We start from the raw sequence: 9,888 nt of genomic DNA on the forward strand, positions 1-9,888 counted from the left end.
TGTTTATTAATGCATATTACTTAAAACTCAAGATTGCAAGTAAATTGTGCGTAAGTACAACTTATTAAAGCTCCATATCTGAATTCGTGTAACTAACTGTAGATAAACATAATCAAATACAAGATAAACATCTTATTTTAAATATAAAAAATCTAAAATATAATTAGAATAATCACTGAATTCTAACAGAATACTTGATTATTATATTTATAAAATTTATAATATTAAACCAAAAATAAATTATTTTATTATTAAACTTAAATTAAATTATAATAAAAAAAATAAAAGAAATTACATAAAAAATTATAACTCTTAAATAGTTGTGTAACACCCCCCAAACACCACATTTGCATATAACACATATTTCATTACATAGAAACATAATTTACATCACATGGTCCCACTAGTACAAGGATTCTTATATGTACAAAATATATATATGAAACATTCCAAAAAAAATCTTGTATTAACACATGTAATACAACATGTATCTTCAAAAATAAGCAATCTTATGCAGATCTTAAAAAATAGATATCAGGTTAGGAAAATAATCACATTTTTCCTTTCCCCTTATTATCCCTAGAACCCGCAGTTCCTGCACCGCATATTTGTAAAACAGAAAATAAGGGTTACACCAGAATGGTCTAGTGAGTGAAACTCTTCTTTGCAAATGCAGGGTGATAAACACCAAAATATAATAAAATATCTTTGCTCAGGAATATTTGTAATACAAAATAATGTAGTCCTCTATGACATGTATAATAGGATAAACTCAAGAACCTCAGTTATATTAATAAAATACATCTGCTTAAAGATCCAACGTTTCCAATATGAAACAAATATTGTAACCAAAGCTTTTTTGAATAATCAGACCATTTCTTTGTAAATTTTAACTGAAAGATTTAAAGCAATATTTGCATTTTATGACAAACCATTTTCCCCTTCTCAATAATGTCTAAATTATTATTTCTAATAGGAATAATATCTTTAATTCATCAGATCACAAAGAAATGATGACTCAAAGTTATTAAATCCAATTAGTAACAATAATAAGAGTTATAATAATAATATCCACATATGACAATGCCTCCCTTATTCCAAGTACACATTTCCTTGATATGTCACCTTTATTCCTCCATCAAAACAGGGCTACTTATCAGAACAGACAAAAGTCACCACGTCTGAAAGTACCCATTCCCAGTTCCAARCCAGAACAGACAAAAGTCACCACGTCTGGGGGAACTACCTCTTAAAATAAGTTTCGTACCAAAACAGACTTACGTCACCACGCTTGGTAGAAACAGTTTACAAAATCCAATTTCATACCAAAACAGACTTATGTCACCACGCTTGATAGGAAGGTTTCCCAAAATATAATTTCATACCAAAACAGACTTAAGTCACCACGATTGATAGAAACATTTCCCAAAAATCTCATTCTAGACCAAGACAGATTTATATCACCACGCTTGGTAGGAACATACCTTTTATTTAAAAAAATATAAAATACCTCTTTTACAATAACATAACTTAACCCAATAATAATTTACCAAATTATAAACTTCCAAGAAGGCCCATCACTTGAAGTTTTCATTCAAGAAACGTCCGGATAAGTTATCCGGACAAGTAATCCGGTCAACTATCCAGTCAAATCCTTTGTTCGATTTATCAATCCGGACAAGATACTTGTCTGATTTATCACTAGTCCGCACGACCTTTGAGCGATTTAAGACTAAACCGCACAATGCTTAGTCGTATTCCTACTTCTCCGTTCAAAACCTTTGTCCGGTTTACATAATTTAAATCTCACTAACTCCCTAAATTGCACGACCTTTGAGCGATTTATAACTAAATCGGACAACACGTGTCCGGTTTAGAAACAATCCGGACAACACTATGTCCGGTTTAAGATGATCCGGTCACCCCTCAATCGGTTTAAACCCAAATTGCACAAAACTAAATTTTGAGGATGTAATACAGTTCTTTCAAGATCAATAACTAAATTTTTGAAAGATATTTGTAGAAAATACTCACTTTATGCAATTTTACTTTGATTTTGAAGAAGATTGCAAAACCCCCTTTGAATATCCGGGCAACACTTTACTTAGATAGCTCTCAAAATTTCCAAAACAAGCAAAAAACTTGTTTCTTCATACAAAGCCTCTACTTATACTTTCCAAATTTGGAAAGTCGGCTACTTCCCCCCCCCCCCCCCCAATGCATGCACATAACCAAAATCACCCATGCGTGTCTAGGCATATAAACACTTTTACATATTATTTCATATTTTATATATATATATATATATATATATATATATATAACACGTATATATATTATGCATATATCCCATATATGAAATACACATACTTACGCATTTTAACCCATGTAAGCATGTATCCACATAAACAATTAATTCACATAATAAATACATTGGGTAATAACCTGAACCCGGTTATCACAAGTTGATTTGATATTAACATTGTTAGGACTGAAAATCGATATTAAATTGTATTCGTCTTAAAAGATAAATATTATCTATAATTAAAATAGACATCGTGTTTGACTTTGTAATAGTTAGTTTGACTTTGACTAAGCTTACATAGTTTGACCCTATATAAATGGTAAGTCTTTGTAATTTTAGAAGAGAGCTTATTTGTAAAATCAGATTACGTGATAAGAGTTTGACCAAGATTAGAAGTTTGACCTTTTCTCTCAACTCTCTCATTGTTTTTTTGAATGTTCAAATCAAGAATCTGCCATGGATTGTTATTAAAAGATTGAAGATTGATTAAAGTGGAACAACAATTGGTATCAGAGCTAGAGTGCAAGAAATCAATAGAAGGAATCATCTCTTTTTGAAGATTTTTTTGTAAAAATTTTCTGGAATCTTTATGTGTGTTTTTCGTGTTCTTAATTTCTTTTTTAATTTGATCCGAAAATCTTTCAAAATCCTCTGTTTGTGTGTTAAAATAGTGATCGGTGCGTACGGTTTTACATTGTGAATCTTTGTTATTCACAAAATTTCAGGTTTTGATGACTTATTTTGAAGATTTGATCAAATTTGTGTTTTGAAATTCTTTTCATGTTCTTGACAAATTTCATCAAAAAGTCAGTTTTGATCTTTTTTTAAGTGAAAAGTTGTTTTTGTGTTTTTGTCATTTTTTGATCGAATCTCAATTTTTAAATCTTTCAAAGTTTTGTTTTTGGCGTGATCTCACTCTCTAAATCGCTCAAGGCCCATATGTTTTTGGCCCATTTTTCTCTCTCTATCATCCCTTTTCATCGCTCATAAACCTGTTTCATCTTCATCGCTTAATACAACCTTCATCCGATTTACTAAATCGGTCAGTAAATCACTCACGGTTTCACCGGTTTACTAAATCGCTCAGGCATCGCTCGTTCTGTTATTCTAAATCGCTCACTGGCTTGAGCGGATTTAATGTAAATCGATCAACTGTTTTTCTCTAAATCGCTCATCAAAGATTCAACAAAATCGCTGGCTGTAGTCATTCATTCTTGTTAGATTTGTCTCTATTTGTTCTAAGTTTGACCGGTTTGAGGTTAATCGCACACCATCTGGACATGAGGTAAGTCGCCTGTCTTCATCGCACGAAATTGCAGACTTTGATCGGTTTCTCCTAAATCGCTCACTGCTTCTCCAGTTTAGGCTAAATCGCATACTTCTTTGACCGATTTTTATCTAAATCGGACATCACTTTATCCGATTTGAAGTGAAATCGCTCAGTTGATCACATTTTCATCCGGATTAGTAAATCGCTCAATGCCTTAGTTGCAAACTGTGATCTTCTTTCATCCTCTTCTCCGATTTCATTTTGTCAGTGTTTCAAGTTCAACCTGTTTGGGACAGACCTTTGAAGGTTTGAAGTGTAAATCATAGGGTTCTGCTACTGAGATTGTACAGGTAAAAGAATCTGAAACAGTACCACTGCTTGAAATTTCTTGGGATTACATAATGATTTTCTGAGCTGCATAGAGGAGGGTTGGTTCCTAATACAGAAACACAGAGACACAGAGACACAGAGACACAGTGGTGGGTGGCTTATGCTGTTGATCTTGATACAGAAATACAAAGACAGGATTTTGTGTTGATTTTGCTTCTGATTTTGTGGAGAATGGTTGGAATGCATTTGGATTATACATCCTGATTTTGTGTTKCCAGAACATGCTCACCTGCAAACTAAGGTTCTTGAAATCAACCTTGTGACATTCCCTAATATTGCTGATGCCATATTAGCCAATGGTATGTTCAGTCTTTGGTAGAAGTTACACAATTGACCCACTTGAAATTTCTGGACTTCCCAAGGATATTGTGAAAATTTCAGCTGGCTATTATCACTCTTCAGCAATTACAGAAAGTGGAGAACTGAATATGTGGGGCAAGAATTCTAGTGGTCAATTTGGGTTTGGAAGGAAGGCAGCAAAGAAAAAGATGAGGTCTTAAGGAGTGGGCGCTGGACTGTATGAAGGAGGTCAATTAGCTAAAAACACAGCAAAGTATTGAAACAGATTTGGATTTGGGAAATTGAAACAGGTTCTATTAGGTTAAATCTCACAAAGGTGTGCAGTCGATGCAAAAATGACTCTCTTTTAGGCTATCAATTTGGCTGTTTTGAAGAGGAAAAGGCTGCAATAATTTTTGTTGTTTTAGTTGTTTTGTGTAAAGGATTTAGCCGGTTTTGACTTAGTTGTTCTGTGTGTGCAAAGGATTACAGTTTTGATTCCTTAATCATACATTCTGCAGTTTTCGATCGATTGCTTGATAGCTTTATTCCAGAAGCTCGATCATAAAATGTTTATATCTTATCTATATTAAACTATCTAGGTCTAATCTTGTCCGTCTTCATAAATTGCACCTTGTCTGGTTTTGATTTACATTGCTCAAGGTAGTGCAGCAGTTATAGTGTGATTTAGAAGAGCATGTTAATATAGAGTAGCAGAAGAGACTTGTTGAGATATCCTGTGATTATTTGGGGAATCAACTTTCTGCTGAAACAATTTATGTCTGCAGTTATGTTCCACACTTACAAGAACTCATTTTGTTGCTGTTAGCTTCTTAAATGCTGGGGGCTTGCCTTTGCTGCTATCTTTGCCTGCATGTAGACTGTTTGTTGGCTTTGATAAAGTTGCTKTCTGGAGGATCCTTCACAAGTAAAAAGACGGCTTGGACTGTTTATACATGTGTTTCGCCTGGTTTTGTGCTCGTATAAGATTTGTTTTGGACAATTGATTAGAAGGATTTGATCTTGGACAATTGTTTAGGGCTTATTTTTAATTTCTTTTAGATTTTCATTTGATTCAATTTTTTTTGTCTATTTTTATCTGTTTTTCAGTCTTTTACTGTTTTTTTTATTTGTTTTTGAACTGGTTTTGGGAAATTTTTGAACTGTTTTGCGTCGTGTAAACTATTTCTTATCAGTTTTAACTGTTTTCACTGTTTTTAACTGTTTTTAACTGTTTTCAACAGTTTGACTGTTTTTACTGATTTTTTTATAGTTTTACGCTGATTTTCTGATTTTCTCAACAGTTTTTGTGTTTTCTGGTTTTTGTTTTTGAGCTTAATTGTTCTTGATTTCTTTTAATTGATTTCACAACATTTGATCCTTTATCAATCTGTTTAAAAATGGCAGTTTCATTGGAGAGAGAGAATTAAGATTTGAAAGAGAAAATCTCAGAGTTGGAAAAGAGTTTGAAAGAAAATACAAATAAATATGTTAATATGTTTTATTAAAACCATTCAAACGAGGAACATATTAAAGAATTAAAAAGGGAGCAAAAAGAAAAGTGTGAAAGAATTGAGGACTTTCAACACAAAGTTGAAAAGATTGAGAAAACTCTGAGTTCTGTGAGAAAATTTTATGATGAGGATTTGCAAACTTGGAGTACAGCTAATAAAGACTTATTCAATAAACTTCAAGAGATGCAAAATGTGAGGAACTCTTTTGAGAAAATTAATATAGAGGCTAAGAACTTATCTGGAAAAGTTCAGAAATCTGATAGTGATTTGATTGAATTAAGAAGGTTACTGGAATTAAAAAAGAAGAAAGTGTTGGAAGATGAACAGAGTCTGAATACTGAAAGATTAGCTTTTGAGAAAGAGAAGAAAAGATTTTCTGATATAGAGAAAAGATTTGGTGCAGAACGTGTATCTTATGAAAATAAGATAAACTCTCTTGAGCTGAATGCTAATTTACTGTTAAAGCAAATCTCGGATTTTGAACAGCTAATCATCTTGGAACGATCCAAGTCTGATAAAGAGAAGGAAGGTATCAAAGAAGAATGTCTAAGCCAAAAACATAAATTATCTGACAGCATTGCTCTAAAGTAGAAGGCTTTAGATGAAGAGAATAAGCTATTTGTGCTTGAAAAGAAAAATACTTCAAAGAAATATGCAGCAATAGCTAAAGAGCTTACTGAAAAGAAAAAGTCGCTCAACATCATTTCTGAAAATGAGAAAAGTAGCTCAGATGAAGAGAGAAGAGAGTTTAATAATCAGAAGAAGAAGTTTGAAATGCTTAAAAAGGAGTTAGAAGGTAAACTCCTGGATACTTCAAGGAAATTGTCTGATCTGCAGACAGAACTTGAAACTGAATTGGAGATGAGAACTGAACTTAAAAATAAGTATGATTTAATTACTGTTGAAAGAGACTAGCTTTTACAGAAAGTCAAAGACTTTTCTTGTGCTCAAAGCTCAACTGGTTCTCCTTCTCCATGTAAAACCAGCTTCTATGACTGTTCCAAATCGAACAGTTATTCAAGCAGCCCTAAATCTACTGTTTCTAAAAACTATTCTCGTTCTTCTAATCAGTATTATCAAGGGTATGTCATTGGATCACCCAATTACTCTTCAAAAGTTAAAAGCATTTGGGTCTATAAATCTGAATCTGTTTCATCTTGTACCCCTGTTGTTACTAATAATCTTGCTTGTTTTGTGAGATCTACTACTGATTTAATTCATCTTAGCAAGAGAAGAATCATGTGCTCCACATGCAAGACAACCAGTTTTGTCAACAGGAAACAGTATAACATATGGACTGCTGATAACATATTTCAGACGAATTGGAAAGGTAAGAACATGTATGATTACAATAATTGGTATGAATCTTATTTTGTATATAATCATCCTGTTAAAAGAGCGAATAAGAAAACATCGAATAAAAATAGATGGTTTGGCAGTTATAACATCCCGCAACCTGATACTAACAAAGAAAGACCCATGTTCGTTTGGGTACCAAAATCTATTTGATCTGATTTAGCAGGTGTGTCAATTTTGCGCTGATCAGAATATCATACCATTGATGTACTAATTCAGGGGGAGTTGTAAATTGTCCAAATAAGGCTTCTGAATAATTCAGTTCAGGACCCGTGCTTTACCGAGTGTGGTTTCTAAACACTTAGCTTAGGATCCGTGCTTAAAATGTTTCCATTTTTTTTTCTTCTTTTGAGCTTAACTGAAACATTTCTTAAATCTACTTTCTAGGGGGAGTCTCTAGAAGTTTTTAAATAAATGTTTTCGGGAAGTGAACAATTTTTTTTGGAAATGACTATATTTTCTGAACAGGTATTTCCTGAGATTTTACTTACGTAATTTCTCATCGATCATAACTCCAATACCTGTTTCAGCTATTCTTCAAACTGTTATTATCACGTCTCTTATAAGAAAATCATTTTCGATGATAATACGCTCGTTAGTAATCAAAGTTTGTTTTCTGATATATTTCTTTTACTTTGATTGATATACATTCATTAATTTTTTGAATAATCGGAATCTGTAAACTTGTTCTTACAGATCTTCATTCATTTCTCTTGCATTCTGAATAATCTGATTTTGTCGTATCACTCCTTCATTGTTTGTGCTTAAATGATATATTTTTCTTGCTCAATTTTATTTGATCATTGTGCTTTACAGAAATAATATTTTTGATCAACCATTGTGATCAACCGAGCTTACTGTATTTTAGGAGGGACTGAGTGCTTAACAGAAATACCTCTATGGAATGTCAAAACTGACAGACCTACCCAAGAGGATAACCATATCTGAGTGAGCATTAAATTCAAAATGGGTATGTGTGCTGAGAGTAAAATGAAAAAGAGAGGGGTAGTTGTTGTGAGCCAAAAGAATTGACGAGAGTTGTGTCAGGATTAAAAGAACATAAGAATCCTGTTCTAAACTTCTATAAATCGGGCATACCACATTATCTATTAGTTCTCAATTCTTTCGAGACTAATATTGAAAAAGGCAAAACCCAGGCCAATTCTTGTCACAACCCCACCAGCTACTCATTTATCTCTTAACAAATAAGTGTTTCAATAACACTTGGGGCACACARCTMACWATCTATCAATTTCTCATTCGGAGAAAGTTGATATTGAATCAGAAGGATATATGTCCCCCCTTCAAGTCTTTTTGATCACTAACTGAGTCTGATAAATTTGTGTAGTCCACAAGGTTTATCTTTTTGAGCTTAAACAGAAGCATTTGTTGCATTATCTTTCTACACTACACAGATTTTTGCAAATTATATATTATTTTGCCAAAACATTCATAGATATGCTATTATTAAGCTATCGATGATTGAATGGAAGACCTGGTGAGATGAACCTCAAAAAGTCTCATATATACAGTACATCCGTTGTACTGAGTATATCTGTTATACTCACAGGTCAATTTTTTATAAGATTGAAAACAATTTCATACGTTGAAATTGGTTATTACTTTCCCATTCCCTTTAATATGAAATGATTATACAAGTGGATTTGAAAAGATTTACTTACAATTTCATGAATTGACGGCTTTCGCGGAAAAATCATTCATTCTTGTGTATGATGTAATGATTCTCATTTCATCATAAGGGGGAGTAAGTAATAATTAATGAAATGTTATAAAGATCAAGGGGGAGTAACAACAAAAATCGGCAAAAGACTCAAAAGGAATGCGACTGGATTACAAAAGATTATTCTTGTGCTACAATGTCTGAGAGTTGTTGAATGTGAAGATCAATTTTACAATAGTTTGCTGATAAAGATTACCTTTGAAGAGAAAATGTGTTAAAGATCAATTCTGAAGATTGTTACTGTTTTTGTTCTACATTGTCAAAAGAGAAGATCAACGATGTTCTACATTCGAGGGGGAGAATGTTAGAAGATCTTTCTCAACAAACGATTGCCTGAAGATTTCAAGTTGAAGATTGTTTTTGAAGAAGTCATATTGTGCTTAAGAGACAAAGTTCAAACGAGATTCAACGCGAGCAAATTTTTTCAAGTCTGAATACAAAGAGGAAGAATGTCAGGACTGAAAATCAGTATTAAATTGTATTCGTCTTGAAAGATAAATATTGTCTATAATTAAAATAGACATAGTGTTTGACTTTGTAATAGTTAGTTTGACTTTGACTAAGCTTACATAGTTTGACCCTATATAAAAGGTAAGTCTTTGTAATTTTAGAAGAGAGCTTATTTGTAAAATCAGATTACATAATAAGAGTTTGACCAAGATTAGAAGTTTGACCTTTTCTCTCAACTCTCTCATTGTGTTCTTGAACGTTCAAATCAAGATTCTGTCATGGATTGTTATTAGAAGATTGAAGATTGATTAAAGTGGAACAACAAACATTGATATATTTTTTTTTAAATTTGTATGATATCTTCAAATTTATATTTTATTCAAAAATAAAATCATTATTGCTTTCTTAAAAACACATAATTTATACTATGTATACTATATTATAAAGCATTTGACAAAAAAACTCTTAAAAACATTTTTTTTATGCATAAAATATTGTTTATTGATGCGTATTACTTAAAATTCAAGATTACAAGTAAACAGTACATAAGTACAACTTATTAAAGCTATATGTTTGAATTCGT

Source organism: Cynara cardunculus (genome assembly GCF_001531365.2).
Source record: "Cynara cardunculus var. scolymus isolate 2C chromosome LG 2, CcrdV1, whole genome shotgun sequence".
NCBI classification, from domain to species: domain Eukaryota; kingdom Viridiplantae; phylum Streptophyta; class Magnoliopsida; order Asterales; family Asteraceae; genus Cynara; species Cynara cardunculus.